The 15791-nt window shown below is 40.0% G+C and overlaps 1 protein-coding gene and 1 long non-coding RNA gene across 8 annotated transcripts in view; both read left to right on the top strand.

Annotated features, from left to right (window-relative positions):
• The window catches only part of LOC127530068 (uncharacterized), a 91751-nt gene extending 76160 nt beyond the window's left edge, over positions 1 to 15591 (top strand). Inside the window, exon 2 of the long non-coding RNA XR_007936600.1 lies at positions 15561 to 15591. This is a non-coding gene — a long non-coding RNA (uncharacterized LOC127530068). The remainder of the gene's footprint in view (positions 1 to 15560) is intronic.
• Positions 1 to 15791, top strand: part of kif13a (kinesin family member 13A) — a 305123-nt gene that overhangs the window by 82899 nt on the left and 206433 nt on the right. The window lies entirely within an intron of this gene.

Here is a 15791-nt window from a genome sequence, read left to right as displayed (position 1 = left end):
TTCTGTCTGATTTTAACTTGCATTGTTATTAAGAACCTTGCTTTCCTGTTTTTGGTTATACAAAACCTTAATTTTCAATATAGTGCCTTTCATGGCCATTCTGCATGCGTATCACATCAAAGTACAGTAATCATTATCGTTACAGAAGAGTCCACTGAGACACTCTTTTCTTTATTAATGATGGCAGTCCTCCTAGGACAGTCCTGTCCTTGCTGGCGTCAATAGAGAAATTATTTAAAGGGTCAAATATAAAACCACAACCTATATTACAATCCACTTTCTGTTTGATTGTACCTATCATTGTCATTAGGATCTTGCTTTCCTATTTTCAGTTCAGGTCAGTTTTCAATATGGGAATTCTGCATGTATATCCCAGCAGAGGATGATAATAATAATTGTTATTGAAGAGTCCACCGAAACAAGTGTGTGATGCTCAGTGAGGCAGCGGTGGGATTCTAACCTGCAAAGTATGGACTCCCTCATTCTTACAGACTTTAACAGATTCACTAGCATGAAGTCTGGTGAAGGTCTCCTTTTAGTCCAATTGCATATCTCTCCCAAAATGTAAACCCTCCACATTTTTCTGTATCCTTACAAACCCGATAGATTTGGCACTCAGTATCTCTTAAATAAGTTGAATGTGTTATGAAAATGTTTTGCATGGATTGTTTTTCTCTACTGCTGTCCCTCTAAAGTAGACCGCCATTTGTGGAGATGACCTGGCAGTGCCATATGTGCACCTGGATTCACCGAGCGTGATGGGGCACTGCCGATGGTAACCGAGTTTGTGAAAGGGAGAGCAGCAGGCTGTACTTGAGCCGTGCTGAGGATGCATTACGTCATCGAGCTGTGACTAACATTCATAGTTTCCAGTGGTGAGAGTCACCCCGCCACGTGCCGCCTTGTAAACAAAGTCATGCTTCAGATTCTTGTGCTGGGGACGGCATAGTCAAGACTGAGGAATGAAAGCATCTGGCTGGGATTCTGGAGGAGCTGGGGCATCAGATAACATGGCTGTCGCAAGAGAAATGCAGAAAAGAAATGGAGCCGAGATCGCACTGCTGTGTCTCTAAATGCCTCCAAGCTTTCATTTTTATAATATTTAGATTTAATTCTGAACAAACAGGCTAGTGAACTTCAGACACGTCGATTAGAAGTTAAACCTTTTACCCCTGGACCACCAACTGAATGTGCGAAATCCTCCCAATTCAAATTATCCTCTCCCAGCCTATAAATAGATTTTATTATCCTGAACATTCCAGAAGAGCAGCTGGCATGGGATTGGCTCTCTGTGGATTATTGCAATTTCTAATATGCATAAACTACATCTGAAGGTGTTGTCTGTTTCTTAAGCTACTAGGAGTCTTAAAATTCTTATCGCTGAATAACTGGTTGTAACTTTTTTAAATTACTTTAGTGATTTACTGTTAAGTGTTTGTGTGGCCCGGACCCTCAGCCAAGGTTAAATTTCTTTATCCGAGGCATCGATAGCCATGAACTGACGATGGACCAGGGTGAGTGAGAGATAAGCCAGACTTACTTTTCAAAAGCAACAGCAGACTTTATAAAACAGATACAAATAAAAGTGCAAAACAGTGCATTGTCAAATAAATTAGTCAATAAATAAATTTTGTTTAAAATCTGAGCCATTGGTCTGCCAAAATTTGAGTGAGGGGCATTGTCCGACTTTATCGTGCTGCAGTCAGTGTCTTGCAGTGTGCTGTCATTTGTAGTCATTTATTAATTGGTGTTCCTGTTAAATGATATTGAAAAGAATCAAGAATTGCATGCGCAGTTGTTACCTGTGCGGGTTCCTCGCTGCTATCGAAACGTTTTAAAGGTGAATAATTCTAAAAGAATGGAGTTTGTAGTGATCTGAAGAGAAGGGTGAGATGTAGTATTGATTTCTGTGCGAGGCGTTTTTTTTTGCCTCAAGGCCTTCTCTCCTGCTGGCGGTCCTGGCGGTAGCGCAGCAATTTGAACTGTGTGACGCTTCTGATTTTGAACCGTAGTGCCGGTGTTGTCGAAGGACAAAGCTCGTCGATGGTGTTTCACTGCTTAGTGGTGCACCGGCTCCCATTGCTTCACAGGGGTCTCCAATCCCCCAAACCCCTCGATCGTTGATCGTGTGTCATTATCTCACAGCGCACAATACTTCACAGGATACTCCAGCCCCTGGATCGTCAGTCGAAATTCTAAACATTGGACATTTACAAGATTATTGAGATTTCTAAAGGTAAATTTTTAAATTTTATGCACTGAGCTTATTGTTTTAGTTCAATTTGTTCAATTGTATGTGGTTCAAAAATGAGAAATACGAGTTCTTCATCTTCAACTGTGATATTACTTTTGTAGGGGATGTGGACATAAACATTTTCTTGGGCAGCGGGGCACAGAAAAGGATGCAGACCACTGCATTAATTAATAACTATGCTTAATATTATTGCACAAAATAAAACTCGATAAAAGTAACCTCAGATGGACAAAGTAATAAAAAAAGATAGTGATCATGTGCAAAAGATGAGATTAACAATTGAATTTTAGGATGTTATTTTTTTTTGGGTTCAGTCCCACATTTTAAAAACTTCTGTTGTGACCAGCATGCGACTTCCTCCATACTAACATCACAAGTTCAATACATGGTGTGAATTTACAAAATAGGACAAGATGGAATATCATTACTGCATCTGAAAATGTTTAACTTTTAAAAGCTCACAGCTTTGGATTGAACTCACAATTCAGGAAATTCTCTCGTTCAGTTTCCTAAGCGTGTCTGCCAAAGCTTAATACTCAGAGTTCTCCCGACACCTAATCCACTGTAAAGACTGCCACGTGTGAACTGTCCTCAAAACTCCATGAGAAGCGGTCCATTCCTTCTTAATTTGGTGTTAATGAGCTTTTTTACTTTCTCGTAAATGAAGTATAGGGAAAGTATTGTAATCATCCAAAAATTCAATGTCAAAATTTTGATGAACCTTGATGTTTTATACCTCTCTGACTTTATCGTATACAAAGTATAGGGAAAGTATTAGAATCGTACAAATATTTGATATCAAGATTTTGATTAATCTCAACGTTTTAGACCTCTCTGACTTTCTCATATATGAAGTATAGAGAAAGTATTGGAATCCTCCAAAATTTCCATTTTGAGATTTTGTTGAATCTCAACGTTTTAGGCCTCCCTGAGTCCGAAAATACAATTTTTGGAATTATGTCTGTGTGTGTGTGTTTATGTAAACATGATAACTTGAGAATACTTTCACTTAAAAGAGAGAGGTTAGGAGGCCAACCAAATTTTGCATACAAGTGTTAGGTACAAAACACAGATTTCTATCAAATTTTGAACTTTTTCCACTAACTGGAAGTGGTACTTTACCTTTTCTTCAACTTTACTTTTATAATGTTCAATATATTATTAATTTGATTTGATTTGTTGTGGATGGTTCTTTAATGTATATAATATAAAAATATAATAATTGTCTTATGGTGGGTGGCACGGTGGCGCAGTGGGTAGCGCTGCTGCCTCGCAGTTGGGAGACCTGGGGACCTGGGTTCGCTTCCTGGGCCCTCCCTGCGTGGAGTTTGCATGTTCTCCCCGTGTCTGTGTGGGTTTCCTCCGGGCGCTCCAGTTTCCTCCCACAGTCCAAAGACATGCTGGTTCGGTGGATTGGCGATTCTAAATTGGCCCTAGTGTGTGCTTGGTGTGTTTGTGTGTGTCCTGTGGTGGGTTGGCACCCTGCCCGGAATTGGTTCCTGCCTTGTGCCCTGTGTTGGCTGGGATTGGCACCAGCAGAACCCCATGACCCTGTGTTCGGATTCAGCGGGTTGGAAAATGGATGGATGGATGGATGTCTTATGGTTTACTCCCCAAATATCCATTCCCATATCTGAGTATACGAGAAAGTCTCGGGGAGACCACTCCCGATTTTTTAGGTTTAGGTTTTATTTATTTATATATGTAGGCCATCTACTCTAACTGTGTGTAGAAAGGGGCCCTGAGTTCTTTACTCCAATGCCTAATTTACTATGATTCTAATTACTTTAATATTTTGTGTCTCGGGTCACTATGAACAAAACATTATTAATTAATTCTAGCAATACACTGGTCAGGTAATAACAAATAAATAAATGTAGTTACCCGTTAACATTTTTTTACCAAACCAATAGTTTATGCTACACATAAAAATATAATAAAACACCAAGAAACTGTGTTATAAACAATGATAAACTCCCCATTTAATTCTATCTATCTATCTATCTATCTATCTATCTATCTATCTATCTATCTATCTATCTATCTATCTATCTATCTATCTATCTATCTATCTATCTATCTATCTATCTATCTATCTATCTATCTATCTATCTATCTATCTATCTATCTATCTATCTATCTATCTATCTATCTATCTAAACCAACAAAACACAATTAATAAAACTGGAAAAATTCAGAAATTTTCTTTTACCCAAACGAATAATCATAAACTATATTACACCATTAATAATAAAATAAAAACACATTCAGTCTTGTCAAACTCGTATTGAAACAAAACGTTGCAGGCCTGATTCGGTGCTTGTGAGCGTTGAGACCAAAAACTTAGCGGTCAATTCACTCCTCCAGGAGCAACAAATAAAATGAAAGTGGTACCTTACATGGCAATGGTGGTAATAATCCAACAAATCCTCCTGACCCCTCTGCCTCTGTCCGTGAGCAGGGAACCACTGCTGAGCTAATGCAAAAGCGTCTCCGTCTCCAAATAAGCGAACATCCACCAGAAGCGCGTTGAGCTGAGTTAGCTGCTGCCTCTTCACGCTGCTACTTACAATACAATACAATACAGTTTATTTTTGTATAGCCCAAAATCGCTGAATTAACGAGTGGTTCTTCGCCGGATAGACACTGCGAACGTCTAGTCGAAATTCTCAGTCTATCTCAGTAATTCGTATTCCGGTCGATTATCTTGCTGATAATTTGCCGTTTGTCTCCCAAACTTTCCGCTACACCACCTCGGCGTCACACGTTTTTTTTTCTTTCTCCCGTTCTCTCCTATAGCCAGTCCTTCCGTTTTCTCTTCCACATCCGGTTATCAAAATAAAAGTCTGCATAACCACGTAAACGAACTGCTACACTAAAATTAACAGTTTAAAACACAAACATTTACATTTTTACATCAGTAACTTATTTACATCAATGAGTTATTTAAGCACATTTCTACCTGGGCTACATATAGCACATTTAAAACAAGTAAAAGTTGACCAAAATGCTTTGCATAGAATAAAGGTTAACAGTAGGAAATTAAAGCCAAATTATGAATTATTAAAAAAGAATAAAAGAAAATAAAATTATACATACGTGAACCCACATATACCAACGTACAAACATAAATAGCTTTTGTAAAATTATGTAAAATAAAATACATAATGAACACAGTAAAAACAATGTAAATATAAAGATTTAAACACCGAAGCTCATAAGCTAAAAAAGAAGTGAATAAAAGTGTTTTTTTTTTAGCAGAAACTATGAAGCATGGGACCCAACCTTATATTACAAGTGGCAAACGATTCCACCAGCCACCACAAAGGCACAATCACCCCTCAGCTTCAACTCGTGAGACATTAAGTAATAGCTGCCGAATATGGAACAAGAAGACCAGCTAAGTAAGGTGTAGTGGACCCATGTAGAGCTTAAAAAACAGACACTAAAATCCCGTAACTAATAGAGTGCCAATCAAGAGAGGCCAACACCGGAGCCATGTCATCCCATTTTTTGCTGCTGGTCAAAACTCTATCAGCTGCCTTCTGTACCAGCTGCAGGCCAGACAGTGTTGAACCTTTTCACCTCAGACACACACACACAAACACACATCTTCTAAAAAAAAATCCCAAATCGTGTTCAGGGGGATATCAAATTGTGTTTCTTCTGTTGAAAAATGGAAGTCAGTTGTTTTTTTTTTTTTTTCATAAAAACAATGCTTTCCCCATTTGTGAAATAAAGAGAAAGCATAAATGCTGGTTAGGTTCAGGTAGAAGGAATATAAGCGTCAGAAAGCAATGCGTTCTTTCCTTATCTTCCCTTTGTGATGGCTGATGCAGAAAGCTATTTGTGACTTCTAATGCCGGGCAAGCAGTGAGCAATTTTTGGCACACTTTTAAGCCTGATTTGTAGCTTTCTGAATCGTCCTGATTTTCAACGTCATTGACTGTCTTTACACATTCAGCATGCAAGGGGTTACAGTGCCTGATTGCATTTTACAATTGTGTGGAAATCGCTAAATTTACGCTGAGGAGCTGAATGTACAATGGTAAGCTCGGCAGCACAATCTTGGGAGCAGTATTGGAGGTAACACGTTAAAAGTAATGTGCGTCACGTGTAGCGTTTCTGAAAACCTGGCCTTTAAAAACCTGACGATTCCGGGTCCAATATTTTAGAAACCCGGCGAGTCCGGTTCGGGTCCAAAATCATTGTATTAAAAAAATCAGAATTTTACATTTGATACAAAGGCTTATTATTATCTACATAAAGTTTACAAGTATTTTTTTTATTAGCTCTAATATAATAATATTTAAGGAACACCAAAGTATTAAGAGACTTATCCCCCAATGCCGATCTAAGTTTACTGCAAAAATTTGCAGACACTGAGAATGTTCTTTCGTTATCTGTTGAAGTAGGTGTCACTGTGCATAGCACGTCATAGAGCCTCTCAAGAAATATTTTAAATAATTAGAAATAATTTAGTCGATCATAATCTAAATAGGATATAATCATTATATTTATATTTAAGACCATTTCATTTGATAATTACCTTTCTTGTAAGTGGCCGATGACGGATCGTATGCAGTGATAAGCCTTCTCAGTCCCGCTGTTGGTGACATACTAAAGGCCAAGCTACATGCCCAACCCGACATCGGACCCGACAAGAATAAAAAAAGCCATAAATCATTCCACCTTTGTGGTATATCGAGCACGCGACGTACGTTATCTCTCGCTTTGAAGTCTAGCGCTTGCTGCACTACAGACATGTGTGTTTAGTTAAATAATTATAAATGCTGTTACGTATCCTATATACTTATTAATTATCATATTATTTATTTAATATTTTGTCGAATTGATAATAGTACTACCAAATTACTATGTTACTTTAAAGTTACCCGTAACTAAACGCAAACGTCTGTACATCTGGAATTGATCGATTCTAGACTCTAATTATAGCTTTGTTATGGTGCAGTTCGCCTGGGGTATGCAAGCAAAAACAAGTAAAAACCTATTTCAAACGCGCACTCGTTGGTCGAATATTTCATGTTATTTATTTTATTCTTGTTTTTTTCTGAAATATTGTTAGTTACAATTAAAACAATTTAAACGTAATAATACATTTTGATATTTAAAAAATTATTTAATTTTAAAACTTGAAATAAATTCTAGGTACCTGAACCCGGGGGTTTAAAGCTCGGGTCCGGGTTTTGAGGTCATTACCCGGCAGGTCCGGGTCGAATCGGGTCCAGAAACCCTAGTCACGTAGTCCACAAGTAACGAGTAGCCTAACGCAAATCTTATTTTATTGAAGTAAGAACACCTGCGTTATGAGTTCTCATCAGCACTGGGTTGTAAGTCAAGAAGCTCCTTTGCAGGGCTCAATTGCAATGCCAAGCAGATAAGAGTGTGCTGCATGCAATCCACTAGTAGAATCCTAGGTTTCATCCAGCTGTCTGTTATAGATTTTTTGAAACAGTGTGGTTGGGTGATGCAGCGGCCAGTGTCCATTTGTCAAATCTTCGGGGTTGCAGGTCAGAGTTGTGAATAGACGATGGATGTTATTTACTTCACAGCTCGTGAAGGTCAGGTCAGGTTGGGGAGCATGCACTGGTACAGTGCATTGCCACATCCACCATATGACGAAACAGCTCAGGATCCTGGTTGGCAACCCCCCAGGAACATGGTCTAGTCCCACCCACTGGAATGGCAATCCATCTTCCGCAGCCAGGTGTTACGTGCCTGTCCTCTTGGCCTGGTCCAACCGTTCGGGTCCTCAGCAATGAGAATCCTCTGAGTCGATCAGCCTTGGGGAATCGCACCACATGGCCGTAGTGCTGATACTGACGCTCCCTCACAATGCAGGTAATGTATCTCATTCAGGACTCTGTGAGCAACCACTCATTCAACGCAAAGTCAACCCAGTGGTACCCAAGGATTCTCCAAAGAGACACATTACCAAAAGAGTCCAGTCTTCATCTCAAGTCACTGGATAGCATCCATGTCTTGCAGCCGACGATGACGTTTAACGCTTTTGTGTACAGTTTAATGATAGTAATCAGAGCATTTTGCCAATGGAGAACTCCATAAATGGACCTGCACATGTCGGTTTTGTTTGTGCATGTAAACACACTCGTTGTGATCGGTCATTTTGGAAAATTTTCTGGAGCAGGTGAATGTGAAAACTAACAAGGTTACATTTGGCATTGTATGACAATATATATAAAATCCACACAAAGGGAGTCTTAACAACAGGGGGCTGCTTGGCGATGTGACATCCGAGTGCAAAGGTTTTACTCCCACGTTGTGTTTATCAGCTCTGCTTTCATTTTTTTTAAATGCGTTTGATTAATAACTCTCATACAACAAATAGCTTTTTGTATTGCCGAGCTGAAAAAAAAAAGAAGCTGAGATGAGCTTTGTGTGACAGCGACCCACTGACCTTAATCTTTCATGTGAAGCTTTATGATGTGCCAATGTCTGGAGCAAACACATGCTAGTAATGGTCTGTTTTTGTAAAGTAACTCTGGGGATTTGTATTTCTGCGGCCATTATTTGACTCTCAAGGTCATTGTGATTGGAGCTTAAAGTGCCTGACATTGTGTGTTTCATCTGTACAAACAGCTAGTAAATCCACTGTGGCTCAAATTTAATTAACCACCTTAGCGTTAAAAAGTAAAAGGCGTTGTATTTTTTGTCTTAAAAAAATAGATTTTTGTTAAATCCAATCGTTCTACTGTAAAATGTGCAAAACACTAAAAGTACAGTTAGAAGTGTAAACAGTATAATAATGATACACATAATTACCGTATATACTCGTGTATAAGTTGGGTCTTGAAACCCGAAAAATCGATTATAAAATCAGACCCCGACTTATACACCGGTCAAAAGTGTGACAATTTTTTTTTTTTTTTTTTTTTTTTTATTTTACATCTTCTTGCCTCCTCCAATCTCGCACCAGTTTCTCAGACACATTGAATTTTGTTGCAGCAGTGCAGTTACCAATTTCTTTCGCCACTTCAACCACTTTTAATTTAAAACCAGCTTTATATTTTTTTCTGATCAAATGCTCCATCATAGATAAGGGATACTCTTATGATAAAGGTGTATGAGGGTGTGAGATTCAAAAAACCCAAATCAGTGCAAACGTTGCTTCAGAATAGTTCAGGTATTACCGTGTGGTCACGTACGCACAATACACAGGAAAAAAAAAAAGGTTCTGTGCTCCATGGTTACTCTCTCAGGTGGGCATTAGCATATCATAATCTCTTGGACCAATAACGTGAGTTTTCCACATTCGACTTACCTGTATATGACCAACATTATAAAATTCTGGAAATTATACGGTAAAATCAAGCCCTGACTTATCTACGGGAGAACTTATCCGCGAGTACAGTATATACGATATAACAGCGCGGAGTGGTGGCTCTGAGGCTAAGGATCTGTGCTGGTATCCAGAAGGTTGCTGGTTCGAATCCCCATCACTGCCAAAAGAGATCCTACTCTGCTGGGCCCTTGAGCAAGACCCTTAACCTGTAATTGCTCCAGGGGAGCTGTACAATGGCTGACCCTGCGCTCTGACCCCAAGGGGTGGGCGAAAACTAACAAATTCCTAATACAAGAAATTGTATAAGGTGAAATAAAGAACAAAAAAAATAAATAATATGAAATTAATAATAATAATAATGATGATGGTAATACCATATATACTGTCAAAATATGTATTTTGTATGGCGTATCTTTGAATGCGAAAACTGCTTAGGTGTACTGTCGTTTACCCGACTCAGCATAATGGTTAATCTCAACAACAGTTCTTTCGATTACGCCATCATCAAGAAATAACTTCAAGTAAGTAATCGGATCTTGGCTGTCACCATTCACTTTTATTCCTGGCTGCCCCACAAAATCAATACAAGGTGGTGCCGGTTTATTTGACACAGGAAACCCAAATGCGAGCGTCACTATCAGATTCATCAGAATCACTTTTGATTTCATTGCCTGAAGATGACAGATTCACTTCGTCATCACTGCTGATGAGAGGCTCCTCAACATCACTGCTTGTATCACTGTCAAGAGCGTGTAATACTTGGACTGCTGAAAAACGTTTCTTACGAGACACCGTTATGAGGTTAGTAGAAGATGTGTCAACACCATTGCACAGGTAACGCTCAGGCCTGACATTAACGTAAGACACGCTTATACTGTTGCTCGAATAATGCTAAGGACTAGCACTTTTACAGCCCGAGTAATCCTCGGGTCTTATACTTACATGAGACATGTCTATACAGTTGTCCAAGTGGCACTCAGTACTTATAACACTGTTTTCACAGCCCGAGTGACACTCACATCTAACGCTAAGGAGGTTCAAAATAAAACAATATTGACAATATGTGTAGACTACACTGGCAAATGAATAGTTTCTTTCTTGGATACATTTTGGTGTATTTTATGCATTTTTGGCCTGATGAGCACAAAAATCACCTTTAAACTTTCCTATCACATGCTACATTATTAAAATTGCTTATTTTTGTGATTTCCTCTTATATTATAAATATACACGTACAGTACAGCAACTGCAGTCCGACCATCTGTGGTGTTCTAAATGCAGTCGCACTGATACTAAGAATGCTGAGTCAGGTTATTCCGTTTGCGAAAGGGACAGTTGAGCTAAGGACTCTCAAAATGACATTGGAACCCTCAGGTCTCCAGCTAACGTGCATACATTTAAACCTGTGAACGTGTATCGTGAAGTATCTGCGATAATATGTTTTGACATAAATGAGACAGAAGGGAAGGACCGAGAGGAACAAATCTGTTCTGGACTGCAAAAACATAAGAATAATGTTCTCCGAAAATGAAAAATCTACAGTGTGATAAGAACTTGTGTTGGAAAAATTAAAGTACTAACAAGCCATATAATTAAATACCAAGTTTGCCTGGTTTCTAATTACAAAACTGGATAGAGCCGACCACCAGGACTAGTCATGAAGTACCCCTGTCCTAAAATTACAATTTTGCAATTGGTTGCAACCCTTTTTTGAGCTGATTTTTTAGTTTAGTTTAGTTTTTTGTTTGTTTACTCCTTGTGTTGTCTTCTCCAGTATTCAGACCCTCGCTTGACTTTTAGCTGATTTCTCTTTTCTCAGTCATTTTCTGGTTGTTTTGGTGCTCACAATAAACCTTAGCACTCTTCACGTAACAACGGACATACCAAGGAAGCACTTGGTTGCTCTGCTCTACTGATTTGAATGCTTCCTACATATTGACAGTGGAGAAATGAAACTTGCTCTTGTTACTAGTTCTGTTGTTGATATACTTTGCTATATCTAATAAATAAGGAAGAAAGGTTGCCTGTCTTGATGTTCATCACAACACAAAAACCAAGTGAGGGGAAGAGTAAATATCCAAAAGTTTCTGTTTCTGTGATTAATAAAAAATAATAAAATGTGTGAACATGATTCGAAAAATTAAGGAAAACCCTCAAACAGTGAATTCTAATTTTAAATCGGGGAAAGAAATGATATATCAAGGTTGTGAGAAATGTGGCAACACTGTCACGTCATCCACACATTCATACCTGGTGGCGTTGATCGTGGACTATCTTAAAGACAGACCTCAGTATGTGCGTCTCGAGAACTGCAGGTCTGACATTATGGTCAGCAACACAGGAGTGCCACAGGGGACTGTACTTTCTCCGGTCCTGTTCAGCCTATATACATCGGACTTCCAATACAACTCGGAGTCCTGTCACGTGCAAAAGTTCGCTGACAACACTGCTATCATGGGCTGCATCAGGAGTGGGCAGGAGGAGGAGTATAGGAACCTCATCAAGGACTTTGTTAAATGGTGCGACTCAAACCACCTACACCTGAACACCAGCAAAACCAAGGAGCTGGTGGTGGATTTTAGGAGGCCCAGGCTCCTCCTGGACCCCGTGATCATCAGAGGTGACTGTGTGCAGATGGTGCAGACCTATAAATACCTGGGAGTGCAGCTGGATGATAAATTGGACTGGACTGCCAATACTGATGCTCTGTGTAAGAGAGGACAGAGCTGACTATACTTCTTTAGAAGGCTGGCGTCCTTCAACATCTGCAATAATGTGCTGCAGATGTTCTATCAGACAGTTGTGGCACTGAGCAGGCTCCTGTCAATCATGGAGAATCCACTGCATCCACTGAACAGGATCATCTCCAGACAGAGGAGCAGCTTCAGCAACAGACTGCTGTCACCGTCCTGCTCCACTGACAGACTGAGGAGATCGTTCCTACCCAAAACTATGCGACTCTTCAGTTCCACTCGGGGGGGTAAACGTTAACATTATACAAAGTTATTGTCTGTTATACCTGCGTTGTTATTACTCTTTAATTTAATATTGTTTTTATCAATATGCTGCTGCTGGAGTATGTGAATTTCCCCTTGGGGATCTATCTATCTATCTATCTATCTATCTATCTATCTATCTATCTATCTATCTATCTATCTATCTATCTATCTATCTGTCTATCTATCTATCTATCTATCTGTCTGTCTGTCTGTCTGTCTGTCTGTCTGTCTGTCTGTCTGTCTGTCTGTCTGTCTGTCTGTCTGTCTGTCTGTCTGTCTGTCTGTCTGTCTGTCTGTCTGTCTATCCATCCATCTATCCATCCATCCATCCATCCATCCATCTCAGAGAGGATGTTTTCATTCCACGTATGCCTATGATTTACAATGAACTCCCTTTCCATTTCAAACAACTTCAATTTCCAGTACGTCTTGCATTTGTGATGTCCATAAATTAAATGTTTGTCCTTGCGCTTTAAGTTACTGGAGTTTACCTCATAGAACTGTGCTGTTCACACGGCCAGCTATACGTCGCCTGTTCCAGAGTAGGATCAGGAAAGAATGTATATGTTCTTGCTCCTAATGACGAAACAAAAAACATTGTGTATCATAACTCACTCTTAATCGATTATTTATTAATAATGGCAGTTTGACTTTTGAACAATATTTGAATGATAAATGAATCACCAAATAATAATAATAACCCGAGAGATAGCCGGACATCCCCACTAGTTTCGAATATAAAGGCGTTTTCACACGTAGTTCGTTTGGACCAATTTATTTTTTGAGCTCTGGTGCGATTTCCTGTAAGTTTAGTTTGTTTAGATATGCCAATCGCAGTCTGGTGAGAACCAAAGCAATTGTACTGAGACCATTTGGAAAGGATGGTTTCTGGGTGTGGTATGAAGCAAACCTTGGAGCAGTTCGCATGAGATCTGAATGTAAACTACATAAAATATTGTGCATTATACGTCACATTTAGTGTGCTGTTGTAGTCATGGTGAGCATCTTATCTCAGTAATTCGGAAATCTCATTCATAGCATAATGAGTCGAAGATTAACATGGAGAATTAATAATAAAGAGGTAAAAATAAATAAATGTGCACACAGGTACAATCCATCCATCCATCCATCCATCCATCCATCCATTTTCCAACCCGCTGAATCCGAACACAGGGTCACGGGGGTCTGCTGGAGCCAATCCCAGCCAACACAGGGCACAAGGCAGGAAACAATCCCGGGCAGGGTGCCAACCCACCGCAGGACACACACAAACACACCCACACACCAAGCACACACTAGGGGCCAATTTAGAATCGCCAATCCACCTAACAATATAACACAAATTGCGTAGAGTGACTTGTACAATTAGGGAAGCACCTAATTCAGTCTCGTGACTTCTCACGTGAACAATCGGAGAGCAGTTGACTGTATTTAAAAAAAATACAAAAAATTGCTGTAAATTTACTTGTGATTGGGTCGATCAGAAACAAACATAGGTGGCAAAAAACGAACAGCAGCGCACTGTGAGGCTCCCAATCGAATGTCCTAATCTTACACCATGAGTACAGCATGTGCACAAGTTGGGGTGGCTTCTCAATGTACCCTCTAACATTGATGTGTTAGTTATGGAATATTACAAAAATAAACATTAAACGCAAATATGTGCAACAGTTCATCAGTAGACGTGTGATTTGAAATTGAGGTAACGTTCGTATTGTGGCTACTGGAGAGTAAATGCGTAGCATCATACAGTTAAATGAAAATTATGTGAAAAGTCATGAAAGTGAAGGACTTCAGCGTATGCCGTCAGCAGAGCTCGTCTTCGGTTGTGCACTCTTCCAGTTAATAATTAAAAAAAAAAAAATACAGCAGTGCGCAAATACCTGCCGTGATAATTTTTCCCAAGATATAAATGTTTCGGCTCAATGAAAGAAGTCCACGTCATGAGATGTTTATTGATGTATTTTGTTTGCTTGAAAGTTTACAGTGTGAAACGCAACCAAACTACTTGGAAATTGAAAGAAAGAAACGACACGTCTCCTGATTCTGAACAAAGCAAATGGACAATGACTGTGAAAGCACCTTCATAAGGCAGGCACCTTCATAGACCGTAGGCAGCACAGTGTCCCCATCACTGCACTGGGGCATTGGGGTCCACATTCAGACCACAGGGTGCCCCCGGCTGGCCTCGCTAACACCTCTTCCAGCAGCAACCTAAGCTTTTCCTAGATGGTCTCCCATCTATGTATTGTCACTGTCCACACAATGTCACATCTACAGTGGTTGCACCATCTACTGTATAACACCCTATAAATTAGAATTTCAGTCTGTGTGGGTGGCCAGCACTGGGTGGGTTCTGTTATGATCACTAATGGCTACAATGATTACTTTTGCTGTAGGCCAGCTGTATTTCTCCATGCAAAGAGGATGCCCCACATGTGTCTGCTATACAGTGGAACCTCAGGTCATGAACGTCTCGGACCACGTACAAATCGGGTCATGACCAAAAAGTTCGCCAAACTTTTGCATCTATTCATGACCACACACTCGGGTGACGAACAAGCCAGTTTCTCTTCCAGTTCGTACGCGCGATGATTTCCGCACGTGTTCAGTCTCTCTCTGTGCATTCTCTGTGCAGTGAGCGAGCGAGCGAGAGAGTGCGAGTGAGTGAGAGAACGAGAGCGAGTGCAAGCGAGTACGAGCGTAAGAGAGAGAGTGCGAGAGCGAGCGAGAGAGAGAGCGCGAGAGAGAGAGAGCGCGAGCGAGCGTATATATATTTACATACAGCTCATACGGTCCGGAACGGATTAATTGTATTAACATAAAATCCTATGGGGTAATTACTTTGGGTTGTAACCAGAGTTTTGGAACGAATTACAGTCGTGACCTGATGTTCCACTGTAGTACCATTAGATGGTGGAAATTTTAAAGGATTTTTCTTAAAATGTTGCGTTTATCCACAACAGTTTTATTTTCATACTAGCTGGTCCCCGCAGCTCCGCCCGTGTAGTAGTGAAATAGGACTGTGAGGAGGGCCCTGCCCGGCTCCCCACTCCTGACGTCGCATTTCACTCTCTCCTCGGCCTGCAGCCTCTGTCTTGGATTATGCGAATATATCGCTCCTGCTAGCAAACTATGATTCTTAGCGCATTAAAGAAGGTGCAAAATCAACCGGAATGTCAAGCAAATTATAGAAAAAAACCCAATCTAAATC

The sequence above is a fragment of the Erpetoichthys calabaricus genome, chromosome 13, assembly GCF_900747795.2.
Source record: "Erpetoichthys calabaricus chromosome 13, fErpCal1.3, whole genome shotgun sequence".
Lineage (NCBI taxonomy): Eukaryota > Metazoa > Chordata > Cladistia > Polypteriformes > Polypteridae > Erpetoichthys > Erpetoichthys calabaricus.
This window is presented reverse-complemented; position numbering and strand designations above follow the sequence as displayed.